This window comes from Sus scrofa, chromosome 3 (assembly GCF_000003025.6).
Source record: "Sus scrofa isolate TJ Tabasco breed Duroc chromosome 3, Sscrofa11.1, whole genome shotgun sequence".
Classification (NCBI taxonomy): domain Eukaryota; kingdom Metazoa; phylum Chordata; class Mammalia; order Artiodactyla; family Suidae; genus Sus; species Sus scrofa.
In genome coordinates, this window is record NC_010445.4 from 131,921,855 (window position 1) to 131,937,916 (window position 16,062).

At 41.8% G+C, this 16,062-nt stretch overlaps 1 protein-coding gene across 41 annotated transcripts in view; it reads left to right on the top strand.

Moving 5' to 3' along the window:
- MYT1L (myelin transcription factor 1 like) overlaps positions 6,205-16,062 on the top strand; it is a 365,957-nt gene continuing 356,099 nt past the window's right edge. For 22 of the 41 annotated variants that reach the window (XM_021087913.1, XM_021087924.1, XM_021087909.1 and 19 more), the window contains exon 1: positions 10,856-11,699. The gene's annotated coding sequence lies outside the window, so the exon portion shown is untranslated. Of the gene's footprint in view, positions 6,731-6,761; positions 6,864-10,855; positions 11,700-12,684; positions 12,972-13,008; positions 13,388-16,062 lie in introns of those variants that run through there. The other 19 variants (XM_021087911.1, XM_021087915.1, XM_021087912.1 and 16 more) reach the window with 5 other exon arrangements.

A 16,062-nucleotide genomic window follows, 5' to 3' on the forward strand; every position in this document is an offset into this window, starting at 1 on the left:
GGCCTTTACCACACGCGGGCGAAGCCTGCTTCCTTGGGTGTCAATTTTCTTAGGTACCTGGGGAGCGACACCAGGCTTAGGCTTCCAGTGAGTCATGGGTGATCTCTCCAGCAAGGCTGCAGTGCTTTCATTTGCTGTGTAGGCAGCTCATCATTAGGGGTCTAAGCTGGAGATTCTGCCTATTCTTGAGCTCCTTTTTCATGTCTTCCTTTAGGAATTTGGGGAAAAGGTAGGGAGAGTTTGAGCAAAGGGGTCACGAGCCCTTCTCTCCATGAGTGCCCATGTTACCCAGTGGATTCCCAGGGATTTCAGCCTACTGATGCTTGTAAGGTCTGGATGCCTCCTTTCCCTGCCTGTCACTACTCTGACAGACAGCTGCAGGTCCGTCGGAGACAGGTCCTGTGCTTTCATGATGTTTCTGCAAGGTCTTTCTGCAAAGATCCCCTTCATTCTTGTGCCCTAGACCTAGGAGCCTCCTCATCGCCAGGACTGGGTAAAGAATCTGGAGTCTTTATGGTGGGGCTGACATTCCACCCTCTGCACAGATATCCAATGTCTTATGTCTTCACTTCTACACATCAGACAGAAGCTTCTTTTTCAATCCAGGAAGTCATCACACACAGCCATGGCTGATTGTGTAATTGCTGTGCCCCCTCCCCCCCCCCCGCTCTTCCCCCCACCCCGATACGGAGCAGAAAATTCCTAACTTGCAAGAAAAGAATGAACTTTACTTTCTCCTGTTTTGATGTGTCGGCTACATCCCAAGGATCAGTATGGGCATCACTTTGTGTGCTTAGTTTCAAGGAGGTACGCTGGCTGCTTTAAGAGAAAAGACAGGACAACCAGGATGACTGAAAAGCCAAGCTTCCAGGCTAGCTCATTAAGAACAAGCCCTAAAAACATGCAATATGGTTGATCCAGTTAGGCTGGTGCTATTAGCACCGTAAGCACAAGACCAGCCGTCACTTCACTGGGAAATTAATTGTACTACAACTGCCACTATCACCAGAGAACAATCTTCACGGGCCATGCTTCTTTGTGCAACCAACTTGCAATTCAAAATCTAGGATGGGCAGGGTGACTCGTAGGTCATATGCCCACACCTTTGCCAGGAGAAAGTTGGAAAAATAAATACCTCGTAGTTGTAGTATCTGTAGTGAGTCCTCATCTTACTAAGGTGACTCAGGTCTTGGGGAGCCTCTGGGTTTAGGAGGGGAGGTTCAGGTGCCGGGAACTCAAGGAGAATGGAAAAGTTCACTAGACCAAGAACAAGAGGTGTGCTCTTCTCCTCCTGTCCTATTCTAGTACCTTCCCAGCATCCATGTTTTTTCTAGATTTTCTTTTCCTAATGACTTTCGGTTCTAAAGCTATTCTAGATATGCATGATACTGAATACTGTTCTCAGTACCATGAAGGAAAATTCACTTCTGAATAAGGAAAAAGTCTAAAATATGGACTTACATTTTTTTGCTTTAGTGAACTGGGAAGTCCATCCAAATACTTTGAATAATCACCTGATTTCTCCCAACGCTGTTACGATTCACGCATAATCTAAGACACATAAATCTCTTTCTTCAAGTAACTTAAACACTTGTAGAGATATTAAACAGATGCCAAGAGATGGGAGTGTGTGATATAAAGATTCTGGATGCACGATAATTCAGAGACAGAAGGTCAGGTGTCTGGAGGTAATTTGGAAAGATGCATTGGAAGACTTGGGTATTTGTGAATTTATTGAGCTACCAAAGGTGAGCTGAAACTGTAGATCCTGTTCTTAAAATTATGAACTTGGGCATGAGATAAATATCTTCTATAGATTATCTTTGTCTGCTGTCTATAATCATTGAAACCTTAAACTCTCCGTGGTCTTTTAGATCTCAGCATTACATTTAAAACCATTTATATCTACATAGTTTGCCCCCAAATGACCAGTTTTATAAAACCAGGCCAGCTCTGTGGAAGCATAGATTCTCTGTAAACTCTGAATATGCATATGCTTCAGAGTCCTGTTTCTACAGACTCCCCCAATGTCGATTAATGGGCAGTGGAATAGCCAGTTGAAGACAGACGCAAAGGCACAGCAGTGAGTTCCCCGCCTGTCCTTTCTGACCCAGCTGGTCCATAGAGATCATGCAGCCAACTTCCTTCTGCCCAGAACTGCCCTTGGTGTGCCAGCTCGTCTTTGTGATATGACCCCCGGGTTTTCTTATTACCCTGTTTTCCAGTTAATCAGCTAAACCTTATTCCCTTTAACCACTTGCTGTTGAAGCATTCTACAGATGTTTTGATTAGTAGAAGCTAATTCCCTACAGTGAAAACGGGTCTCCCGTCTTTATCATTATTCAATATACTAATGAAATGGCCTTTATCTCCTGTATGTCTAACCCAGAAAGTTTAGTTTTTGGAGGAGTGGGGAGGGTGGTGTCAGTGCCTAATTTTGCAGATTGTACATTGTGATACAGTAATATCTGGACTCCAGATTTTAACCATTTTCTACCCACTGCAATGATGTTATTCTCTGTGCTGCTGTCCTAGATGAATCTAACACTCTTTTTATATCACATACCCATCACTGATGAAGATATACTTCTGAAGGAAAGCAAAACAGATATTTTAGGATGTCATGAGTTTCCAGAACCAAAACTCAGGTCATGCTCCTGCCTCCTGCGGAGATCCAGCCCCAAAGCCTCTGCCTTGGTGTGAAACATGGCATCTGAGGACCTGGAATACAGCCCGTGTGGATACCAGAGACCAGAGGCTGCCCAGAAGTCAAAGAGCTGAAAGGAGGAGACAGTTCTTCCTACACTATGAGAGATGCTTCTGTTGTTGGGGCAATCAGAACGTGCATCTGATGGCTGGAAATACAGCCTGGTGTATATCCTGTGTGTTTTACAATTCATGACACAAATGTACTTGAGTTTTTTTGTATTAAACTGAAGGACATATCCATTAGAAGGGGTTGCATATTCCAATTTATATTCTCTTACTAATTAATTAATTAACTAAGATAAGCTGCAAATTTTGTAATACAGAAAGGCTTTAATCTATACAATGAGCTTCTAAGGGCAGCATAAAGTATATTAGAAATAATTTAAGAAAGAGCCTGATAGATATTTGGTAGCAAAAATGTCCCATTGTGTGGTTTAATAGCAAACTAGAGATTTTTAATCTAAATAGCCTTCAGGGTACTTCCCATCCCTGATGTGTCCGGAAGGGTTTTCCTTACTGCAGATACTGCAGAGCCCTGGATCTTGTGTTTTAAGAAATCATCATTTATTTAGTGCACCTAACTGCAAAATGCAGGCTGCACTGCTGCTCTGCTGTGTGCTCTGTGACTTCATGATTCATTCATTGTCCCTCCTCTTAGGCCATTTGAGCCCTGGTGTCTCAAGCTCTAAAGCCATGAAGGAGGGGGCACTGGAAAGAGTAGTAGGGCTTCGCTGGAGCCCGACCTCGTCTGGGGCAGTGGCGGTCAGTAAGACGAGGGGAGCACCACGTGCCAGCAGCGTGCTCAGCAGCGTCCTTGTCCTTACAGAGCCCAGACGTATCTTACCTTAGGGGAAGATGCTAGGTGCTATGCTCCTGATGCAGTGGCCTGAAATCCACCTGCAGCTCCAGTTTCCACGAGCTCGTGAAGCACTATTGTGCCTGCATCGTGTATGTGCGTGTGCACGCCTGTGTGTGTGTGTGTTCATGTATAGGCGCACATTTTTCCGTGTGTGCAGGAGCGTGGAATCTAAGAGCATATTTTCATAGACATGTTCACGTGTGTAAGAAACACAATCCACATCAAGAAGTCTGGTAAAAAACATCACGGCTTAGTATCATGTAGAGTTCTTCCTTACGGTAAGATAAGATATCTGGGGATACATTTTAACTTTAAAAATGTAAAAGGCAGAGAAATACACCAGAAATAATCCCATACATGTGTGTGTTTGTCTGTGTATATATGCACACACAGGCATTTTTCATTTGCCCTTTATTTTTAAAAGTGTCTCTGGAAGGATTCCGAAATAATAAGGAGTGTTCAGACCCCTAAATTGTGCACTGGAGCTCACTATTTGACCTAAACATTCATTTCTTTCTGTACATTTCATTCTGCTTGCTTCTTGAGAGGAAGGCTTTGTCCTTTATAACGGAAGGGTTCCCATTGTGCTGCAGGTACAGTTCTACGATGGGTCTGGGGCCTTCCTTTACCCCATTGTGACCACACAACCTGAAGAATTGTCCTTTATCAGCACGACTGGCTGTGTGGGGAGCTCAGGATCAGTGTCTCAGACACAGAGAGAATGCCTGCTCCCATTTTGTTTCACCGACTAGAAACGATTCCTATTCTTCGCTCCATAGAACATCCGATGTGGCGCCCAATCGGCTGAAAAAGCTGCACAGACGTCATTCGTTCTGTGTGTGTGTGTGTGTGTGTGTGTGTGTGTGTGTGAGGGAGAGGGAGAGGGAGAGGGAGGGAGGAGACTGCAACTGCTCTGCAGAGCCGGAGTCTCTGTTGGGGCAGCTCTATTGATCTCTGATTCACGCTCTGCAGCAGCAACAGGGCTGGAGTGCAGGGAAAAAACCACATCTCAGAGACAGGGACTCCTAAAGCAAAATAAATGTGTATATACACGTACTCATATGTATATGAGTATGTATACATATGTGTATACTTTTAAAATGAGAAACCATATATATGGGGGGGGGGGTCTCACATAAAAATTACACGTCTTTTACCTAAAGGAATCAGAAAAGGGGAACTTGAAACAGCAAAACTGAAAGATTGCTAATGATGTCAAGCAAAATGCATAGGAAAAGTAGGAAAAAATGAATTCAGAAAGACCCTTGCTGCTTCTAATTTTTAAGGCATTTTTCATGAGCAATGATAATGAAAATGCCTATATATATGTTAAAAAAACACCTATATATATATATATATATATATATATATTAAAAAAAAGCCCTGAAGAATTTGACAGATATTGAAGCATATAGTTTATTTGAGGGTCATCTTAAAAGTATACTTAAGAATTTTTTAAGTCAGAGATTCATTTTTAATAAATGTTGTTAGATTATTGCATCAGTTAGTCACCTTTTGTTTTTCTATTTTTGATGCTTCATGTTGCATAATATCTAGGATACAGTAACAGCCTGGTTGCAAATGCTTGAAACAGAAATAGGTTCTTTGGAGGCTGCATTTCAGAGCATCCGACTGTGAGGCTAGGAAGCAGAGCTAGAGTTCCCTCAAGGTCCGTTGCCCAGGATTTGGTTAGAAATCATTGTATCTAGGATAAAAACGTTGAGTCGGTCTTTAGGCAGCTTGAGTGTATAACTGGCCCTTTCACCCCAGGACTTATCGAGCGCCCCCCCTCCCCAGAAGAAAGCGGGAGGTAAGCTCAGTTTCACAATCCGGGCGTGGGCAGGCAGTCTGCACGCGAGCAAGAGAATTAGAATTGAACACTCCATTCCATCTCCCCCGACCATGCACACACACATACCAGGGCACCCGCACGCGTGCGTGCACACACGCATGCACACATACACACACACACTCTCCATCACCAGCCGGTCAAGGGAGAAAAGGGTGATACCTTTTTAAAAACCGAAAAGCAGAAAGCCATTATTAGCAAGAGCTATATTGAGCATGCTTGCCAGACAGGCAGCAAAGCTGAGCTCCAGTTCCGCCCAGACATGTGCCTTGCCATTTTCATTTTAATCAGCCTGCTCAGGATGGCTGCTGATTCATTTTGCAGGATGTCCCCCTGGGAGCCAAGGTGGAAGCCTGGGGCGAGCGGCTATTGCATCGATGCAGCTCACATCAGACGGGGTGGGGGCGGGGAAGAGCACAGACTGCCACACGCCACATCCCAAATTTCAATATGGCTATTTAAAATCCTTCATGAAACCACATCCTTTACAGTAACTATAATAGAACAAAAAGAAAAGAAAAAAATATGTCACACTGTCATTTCATTATCCAACTACCCGCAGCACGCGCGCGCTCACACACACACACACACACACACACACACACTCTCTCTCTCTCTCTCTCTCTCTCTCTCTCTCTTCCACAGAGAGGCTCGCAATTCTGCCTCTTTTATGGTCACGGTAAAATGCACAATACACATATGTATTTTTTTGCTTTTTATTTACCTGGTAACTAGCTGGGGTGGTACCTGATCTGGCTGGAAACTGATTTGCTGGATTGACAACCTTATTATGCAGTGAGCTTATTATTGATATGATTCTGTTCTCGGTTGCCATGGCCACCGTGTGAGAGACATTCAATTTTCTCTCTTCCATCATCATTATCTATGAGGCCATCTGTTGTGGAAAATGAATTCAGCCTCATTTGCATGACTGATAAGCATTTTTTTTATCTACTTAACAGAAGGTCATATGCCGGGGATTTGGAGCTCATGAAAAAAAACGTGGAAAAAAAAAGCATATCGAGAGGATGAGTGGGAGTGTGTGCATTAGGGGCTGTATGGGGAAGTAAAACAGATCCCTCAGGCCTGCGAGCCTATCACACTGCATTTGTCATTCCTGCCGGGGCGACATTTTTTTTCCCTAAGCTACTGCACACTAAACAGGGAGAGAGCTTTCCTTGCAGCCTTCTTGAAGCCCCCTGATTTTTGTACTCATTGTTGGTGGGTGTATTTTAATTTTTGATCCCCTGGACTATGGGTTACGATATCAGTATTCACTGAAGACAAAAAGCAGCCTTTTCTGCATCTCGGTGGTAGGCATATTCCTCATCATCCTTTCAGGCTTGGGGTGGAATAGGGCTGGTTTGCTTTCTGTGTGTTTCTAGCCAGCACAGTCACCAAAATTGAGCTTGTCTAACTTGGGAGCTGTTGTGGTCATGTTGTGAGGTACGTGATCTTTGTTAGGTTAATTCTGGGGACTTAGTGGACAGGGTCTGTTTTACCGTAGCTCAAGGGCTTGTGCTATAATGCCTATTGTTTGCTCCTTTTAAAGTTATTTTTATAGCATGGCTGGCAGCTGAAATGTTCCTGGGCTATAGGAGTTTGTAATCCACAGAAATCTCTCTCTTTAGAGTTGAAATGGGTACTAGGTTGCATGCCTTAACCGTGATGTTGTTTATAAAAAAAAAAAAAAAAAAAAAAAAAAAAGACCTCGCTGCATGGACAGTACTTGGATATGTGGATAGTGAAACAAAAACTTCCCAGAGACTTTGCTGGATTACTTTACATTGCAAATGAAGCATATCATTTTTTGCAAAGGCTGTTAAAACATGAGATATTCTCGATGTAATGTTATATTTGCCTAATGGTAAGAAAGTTGACTTATACTGTTAAAATTAAGAAACTCAAATAAAGATTTTTAACTATAACTGAAATGTTTGAAGTTCATAAAAATGAAACAGTGTTTCATTTGTAACAGAAAGATGACTTGAACATCTTTGCAAGTTCAAACTGCAAACTTTTATCTTCAAGATAGATCATAATAAGACCTAAATTTATATATGATTCAAAATATAGAGCTCTGATTTTGAATTTAGTATTAATTAAGCCATGATAATTTCTTGCACCACCAAAACAACATAGTCTATAAAATTTTAAGTTATTTAATTAGAGTAAAAATCTGTTATAATAAAAGCTTTTTGGTTTAAGTGTTTGTATTTTTTACTGAATAAAACCAACTTCATAGACAAAAGCATCCTAGGACCACCCTTACGACCATAAGGGAGGCTTTCTTTCTAATTGCTCAACTTCATGAAAGTCATGTAGCTTAGATGATAGACACATGTCTTCCATACAGATAAAAATGGGCTTATCTTTAAAATTATAAAAAGAGTTTTTCTACAATACTCCTTTTTGAAAAACAGCACCACTGTATGCCCATAACTTTTCGCCTCTCAAAAACTTTGAATCCAAAGTGTTGATTGTATGTTATCCATGCTACTTACTTATACATTCTAGGGGGGGGGAAAGGGTATTTATTTTTCTAATTGACCTAGAGGAAAGTGTATGATTCTGTCACCTCAAGTACAATAGGTCAATTGGTCAAAATTCTTCTTAAAATTGTACTGTAGCAATAAACATTCTTTATGAGAGTCGACCTGAGCCGATATGTTTGTGTAATAGTTCTCTACTTGATGGCACTTTTAAAAACTCTCACTGCAGTATCATAGACTTCTCATAGGCAATAGCAGCTGTTACATAATCCTTCCTTTTTTAATCAGCCATATTTTTTATATTTTAGCTTGAGTATTAAAGAAATACTTTCTTTTTAATATTAATTTACACTTAAAGATTTTTAGAACAATAAAAGCCTGATAGTTTACGAAGGTTATTTCAAGTGACCTCACTTTTCTCAGAGGACTGTAGTTAAAGCATTAGTAATATACCTGGATTTATATTATGATGTGAAGGATTATGCAGTTGCCTTTTGATCAGTACATATAGTCCAGCTTTTTGCAGCAAAATTGTCAACTTCTGAGAAACCTAGGAGATAGCACAGTTGATTTTTTCCCTCCCCCCCCAAGAAAAGTTAATTACCAATCTTGGTTGGATTCTTCCTTGCCTCCCTGACATTTGACTGCTGCTAATTCACTGATTAATCTCATTAATGTGATTATAGCAGGATTTGGAGTTGGCTGCCATTGTTCTGTAGACAGTGCTATTCAGCCCGAGTGCTTGCCACCTCATTCAGTTTTGCTGTGATTTTTCAAAGGCTGGTTGAGTGAGCTATTGTGAGCAAGGCTGCTCTCCCTTTCCCTTTCAGCACCGGGAGCTGTCCGCTGCTGATAGCAATTACATTCAGCAGTGACGGACTTCCTACTAGTTTACTGGCAATGTGAAAATGGCTCAGTTTCATCACCTTAACCATGGTACCCGTTGAGGCAGAAGTGGCAGCCGGTGTCATGGTCACAACTGGATATTCTGAAGGTTGTGGCAGGAAAGATAGACAATCCTTGTATCTTTATTTTGCACGTAAAATTTTTATCCTACTTTTCAAATTTCCGAACATGATTTTATTAAAATTACTGCATACATGTAATTGTGTGTTGAAAAAAAACCCTGTAAACTCAATGTGGATATGCTTTGCAAATGGAAAATGTTTACGTAAGACAAATTTATGTGATTATTGACGAAATTTCTTTTTTTGAAACCATGAGCCAAAATTACCAAGATGAACCAATAAGTACACCTAAAACATAAATTTCAACATCTCTAGAGTTAAAAACTTGCATCCTCCAGCAAAACTTAGGCCAATTTCATAAATGTGTGCTAGCCGCTGAGATCAAGGTTGAAGGCCCAATTATTTGTGACCATGTATGTTTGGTGAACAAAAATTCCTGAAGGAATACAAGCACACAGTTTGCTTTTGGATTATAAAAACGGTGTGAGCATGATTTCAGGAAAATGTGAGTGTTTCAGAGAATGAGCCTCTTTACTGCTTTCATTGTTCCTGCCACGTTTTTCATCCACCTTATTTATTTTTACACTCTTGAAAATGTCTATATTTCATAGCTGAATACACCCAAATTATTTCACTCTCTGATGTTTTGTGTCTGTTTTACATGTATGCCAGCTTTCAACAGCTTAGGGGAAAATAAGTTATTTTGCAACTTCAAAGCCTTTTAAAGTTTTTTTCTATTTCTTAAAGCCACACTTAAAATTCAAAATTTAGAGTTAATAATCTGATTATTCCCTGATTTGCTTTTAGAAAAACTTCACAGGTGTGGTAAAAGACCCAGTCACTTCACTGAGAAAAATTAATATTTTTTTTGCCTAAATAATGCTTTCAAAGTCACATGTGTAAACTAGAATTCCAACTCTACCAGTGAGACCATCTAACTTGACAGAAAGTATTATTTGTAAAAACAGACTATATCATCTAAAATACTTATTAAACAATGTGGTGGCTACATTTTCAACGTCAAACAACTTAAAATTGTATCTCCTCTTAAATATTTTATATTAAGAAACCCATTCACTGAAGTAAGAGGGACTAGCGGGACGCTCTTCTGCAATGACCCCGCTGCCCTGATGTTGAAGTGTGGCTTGGCTGGATGGCTTGAGTCCAGGGCTATGATTTCCAATCAATAACCAGTTTTTTAAAGGCATCTACTACTTTGCCATGAAGTCTACCTGATGCAAAGGCTCACCAGGAAGCAAATGAAGGGCAGATTCAGAAAGAGAGGTTTTCAGTTTTGCTAAACTCATAATCAGATGACTTCATATCATAATTTGACTGCAATAGTATTATGCATTTTTTATTTTCAAGCTTTTTAAAATATAATCTGTTCATGGATATCTTCTTTTTGTTTTCTTTGAAAAAATGGCTGGCTTTCCTTAGAAAAGAGTAACAGAAGATAAACTTGAGCAAAAACTTGAAAATGATTAACATGTTTTTCACTAAATAAGTTTCATCATAGTGTCTTTTTACCACAACACTTATCTGACATGAGCTGTAGTTATTCCAAACTACAATAAAGAGAAAATGTACCACAGACTTAAAGAAGAGAATATTCATGTTAATTTTTTTTTTTTATTTTGAAGTTGTAGTGACTTAATCCCAACCATGTATTATGTGTGGCTGGTAGAAAACATATATTTTAAATTGGCATACCCCACAAATCAGAAATATTGCATGTAATGGCCTTAACCTGTACAATGGATAATGCTAAGTACTTTCCTGGCAGTTTACTGTAGGCTTTTTCTGATATCTGATTATTTTAAGGGAGCAGGCACACATTTTCCCGTCCTTCGGCTGTTTCAGGGTAACATGGTTTCAGCTGGAGTGCGATGTGCCGTCCTCCTGTCTCTCCGTCCCTCTCTCCACTCCTTCCCCGCCCCCGCCCCACTCCCCCACCCCACCCCCGCCTTTACCTCTGTCCCTGGTTGTCCCTTTGGTCTCCCTCTTTTCTCTGTGTGTCTCTTTCACACCTGCATTGTTCAAGCACACACAATGATTTTTCTGTGCCTGTTTTCACAATGAACGTGTTTTAAGCTTTGACATCATAATGAGTCCTCAGGGTATCTGCAGAAGTAATCAGAGATGGCAGAGAAAATGTAAGCCAGGTGTTGTAAAGCCAGAAAGAACGCATAGATGCTTATTTATTCGGTGAGGAAATACTGAGAAACATTGCTGTGTTGGGCTGTTCTGTGAGGAAATTTTTCCTAAAATGTATCTCTTTAAAAAAAAATCCCAACTCCCCACGTGGTGATTATTGGAAAAGTTGGGAGGGGGAGGAAAATATTCTAGTTCAAGTGGAAGGGGTTTTGTGCCGGCAGAAGCCTGAGTGGTGTAGGATATATTCTCTTAAAGCATTTCTTGCTCTCAGGCTGCAGTGATTTCCAGCAGGGCTGGAGAGCGAGGGAACTGTAGCCTCTATAGGAACCGGTATGTCTGGTCTCAAGACGTCAGGCAAGAGGCTCGGATTTAGAGGAATCACCTGTGCAAGCTAGAGTCAGGTGTTCTTGGCCACTTCAGACCTCTGTGCCGTCCTCCGTAGCTTTGTGTGCTGGGGAAAACCTGCAGAGCTTTATCACAGAGGCGTTTCTGCCCTGGACTCCTGTGCACGGTTAGCTGACAGAGGAAAGGGCCAATGGAGTGTACAGGGAAGTGCAATCAACATGTGCCATGGCTCCTCCGTGGCAGAAAGAGCCCTGCGCGTGTGGACAAATAGGCTGCGGAACAGGCTTGTGCCGGATGGCCAGCAACTCTCCTGCAAAAAGGTACCTCTTTCTTTGGATTTAAAGCTTGCATAGGATTGATCTGGTCGCCACCACTAGCAGCTCTTCAGAATTATTTCACCTGATCTCTTCAGTACTTTGACAAACAGTTGTTTCCTTGCCTGCCTCTCTCCAGCTCTTCTCTGATGACAAATGGCAACAGTCCTCACAACTGCCTGGTTAGTGTTCAGATGAGCCAACAATGGGCCCAGAGCGTCTTCCCCAGAATAATATCACTGTGGGCACCCAGTACGTGTGCATGCTGCCTGGAGTTGTTATTAAACAGGAGTCTGTGTATTCAAGGCTAGTGTCCAGGGGGAGGGTGGGAGGTGCTAAGTAGCCTTTATGATTTCATGTGGCCTTTCATAGTTGCCAGTGTTACACGAGAGAGGTTTGCAGGGAGGGCAATGGTATGGTTACCGCTGGAGTAAGACATTTGTTGCTAGACTCAAGAAGCCATTTATAAAATCAGCACTTTTTTTTTTTTTTTTTTTTTTTTACCGGAAGGATGCTAATGAAAGTCATAGATCTATGTTCCCTTTTGTATTCTTGAAATCGTATTTAGTCTTGCCTTTTCAGCTAAAACTTTTTCTGCTATTTGTTTTCTTCAAGCAATGCTAGAAGGCTGATAACATTTTAACTTTCTTAGGGAAACGGTTCTATGTCTTTTGTTTGAAAAGAACACGATAAAAGAAGCTCATCCTGAAACAGAGCATAGTGCGGCTGGCAAAACCCGAAAGAGATTTTAAGAGTCAGTTGGCGTTAACTCTTGTGTAACTGTTCCCCATCTGGGGGTGGGGGGCAGGGTCGGAACCCCTCTCTGTGTTGTTTTGGTGCTCAGCGCTAGGACCATGGAAAATACTGTGGGTTCAGCTGACTTTCTGAGGTCTCTGTGGCCTCAGCATGAATTTACCATAACATCAGTGTTGGGAGGGGGGTATTTTTAGATATACAGCCTAGCCGGTGGCTGTTAACAGCCTGACTCTGGTATTCACTGTTCTCATCTATTACATGAAATACGGCACTGCACATGATACACATTCTGCTCTAGAGATTTAGGGGCCTGTGGGTACAATGTAAGAAGCATACAGCATGCATCCCCAATCTTGTCTGACTGTGTTGCAAGCTTAATAAACAGCAAGGTTAGAAACTACCGGTCTCATCCACAGCTCTAACTTGAAAAATACCTAGCGCAGCGATGAAGGTCCCCCCCAGGCTAGGAGTGGGGGAAATGGCTATGTTTTGTAGAGCTTAAAGGATGCAGCCTGAGACGGGGTAAGTCAGCAGTCTGCGATGCTGTCGGGCTGCCGCAGCTCCGTGGTCTCGCAGGGAGCGTGATGCACACGCGGGCAGGGCTGCCAGCCCTGCGTCTGCGGCTCCTGTCAATGGGGGCTTCCGTCCTCCGCCAGGCAGGGCGCTCGCTGCACGCATGCCTCGGCCCCGTCGTTTAGTGGTGTCAACTTATTAATTTCCATCTTCGACTTCAGGCCTGTTAGTTTCCTGTCTGAAAGCATTATTACTTTTGTCCATGTGGCAAAATAATTAGCATACAGATGAGCAGTGGCCCCGGGTCTGAGCGCCGGTAGAGAAGAGGCGCGTTGGGAAGTTGATTGGATGCGCGGAGAACAAATGGTGGGCGTGCAGAAGCAGGAGAGTTCTGTAGTCGTGGAGCAGGTTGGAGAATTTTCTGGGTGAGTCCCTAAAATGGAAGCAGGGGTGGCTGCCGCGGGAAGGACGGCTCGGCGGAGGCTGGCCTAGCCGGAGAGCCGGACTGCGGGCGCAGGGCTCGCCCGGACCCCTTCGTTTGCCAAGCTCCAGGTCTCCCTTCGCTGTGCCCTCCAGGTAAAGATGTCCTGTTCTCCTTGTTGTTTCCAGAGCGTTGGCTCCGCTTCCCAAAGTGGAGCAAAGTTCAACTCCTTATGGTCAGTAACAAAAGGATTGGGTTGCCGCCGGGTTGGGGCATCTGCTTCATCCATCTTCCCGTGCATATGTCTGGAGTGGAAATGAACTGTTTAGAGATTATTGTTTTCAGAAATTTACAGCAGCCATTATTCAATGTGTTTAATTAATATTTTCCGAAACAGTGTAGCCAGACCAGGAAAATTAGCAAATGTTGTTTCAATTAAAGCCCAGACATAATTAGTTTTGACTGGTATATATTTTTCCTAGCTGGAAGAAGATTTTAGCTAATTCACCCAGCAACTTACAAGAGATTTTGCACATCGAGCTGAAGTTTCTATTGATCTGTAGGATCTGCAGATAGGAGAGAGAAAAATGAGCACAAGCTCTGAGACTTTCGGTCCTTTTCAGAAAAATGGAGACTGTTTGTACAAGTCAGTCTTCTGAGTTGAGAAATAAGTGCAAAGCCAGCTGGAATCCTAATTTTCTATTGTCGTCAGTGACACATTTCTTATATAATTCTGTGATGGTAGTGCTGCAACATGGGTGTTTCAATATTTAGTTAAATCTACTTTCATCTCAGGGAATTCACTGATAAATAGTTCTATCCTGTTTTCATAATCCCTACTTTCCTTAAAAGGTAAGGTTTTCATTTTAACTGACCTAATTATTTTGTCTGCTCTTAAGGTAGAACTTAAGTAGAAATTATTATCCTTTAGGTGTCTTTTTATAGTTTCCTGAATATTTCAAATCACTTAAGGATTTTATTTTGCTTTTATGTTTAGCCTTCTTTTTATTTTTTTTATACAGAGTTGCTTTACTTTAGCTGTTTGCTTTAGACAATGACAGTGAATGTTTGACAAAAAATACAACTTTGTGGAGGGTCAGCTCTTCTGTTAAAAAAAAAAAAGAAAGAAAGAAAAACTATGCCTTTCCAAAAAAGAAAAAAACTACCCTCAATAAGCCTAAAGCTCAAACACAAGATATTGGAAAACATATTAACCCTTTATATGAAGCTTCTGACACTTGGCTTTGATCATTTTCTCCTTCATACTCGAAGTTTCTGAAGCTCACATTGAGCTTTTTTTGCATAACAATGGAAATTATCCATTTTTACATCAATAAATACACATGTATATATATTTCTATTTGACTACATATAGATATATATAGTCAACTTTTTTCCCTTTCATTTTTAAATTTGCTGGTAAATTAGAATGTGAAGACAATAAAGAATTGATTTTTAAAAATTTAATCCAAGCAGTATTAAATATCAAATTGTTCTAAAATAGATCCATGAACTCTTCTGTAGAGAAAAAGAATGTTTCTATGGTTTTTCCATTGCTGTATTACATTTTAGAGTTGAGACAAGCCTTCTGTGGTTAAAATAATTGCTTTCAGTTTTGTGATGGGTTATAACTTTCTTGGGGCAAAATATCAGCATTTAGTTTTTAACCTCATGGGCCCGAGTACATCCAGAAGGGACCATTTGAACGTTACCCCCTCCACGTTGCTCTCTTTGTGCCTGGCTGCCTTTCAGAGGTTTAATCTAGCTTTTTTTTTTTAAGGGCCAAAATTATGTCATATTAGTTTCCACTCGACAGAGTTACTTTATGCCACTATCTGTCACACTGCTTCTCGGGCACGTGGAGTTGGGAAGGGCTTGCTTCAAAGACAATGAAAGGTCCCAAGGCTGGAAAGACAGGCAGGTGTACCTAACTGAAAACGTGGTTTCTAGGGGCATTTTCCTGTATATTTCGTTTAGCTCAAAGGTGGCAGACCAACTTTGGAAAGAAAAGCAGCCTTTGGTAGCAATTTTTTTTAAGCTGAGTGAGATGCCAAAATATTAGTCTGAAGTCAGGCACTGTTCCATTCGGCAGGGAAGAGGGGTCGCTTGCTTCTGTCCCAGGAGCTCACTATGCCAGGGCTGCTCCTGGCCTTCCTGCAGCGGGGTCTCGGTGATGGGGCGGGAGGTGGGGGGCAGTCTGTGTTTCTTCCGTCAGAAGGATTTTGACCTTGTATCTTTCAAATCCTGTACTGGGGTATGTGTGTTTGCACTCTGGGGTGGGGGCACTGCAGTTAATGTCTCCGAAGGGTCTGTGAGTGCACGTACATGTGTGTTTTTCAAATGCCGGGGTGGAAGTGCCGTGTGCAGGCTGCTGACAGTACTGGAGCCGCTGGGTTAATATGGGTGCCGTGTGAACCTGTTTTAGATCTGTTTGGGTCCTCATTCACAGAGTTGAAAGGAACTTTATGACTCGGTGTTACATACTGACTGCTTTTTTTCCTCAAGTCTGATGCTTGGAGGGTGCATGCATATGGCTTTAAAGAAAATGACCTCAAGATTATTGGACATTTTCACTTGAGTTATTTTCTGTGTGACTTGGGGCTGAATCAAACAACTCACGGATTAATGCCTCATGGGTGGGGGTTCTTTTTAGCACATTGACAAAGGTTTTTCTAGGCG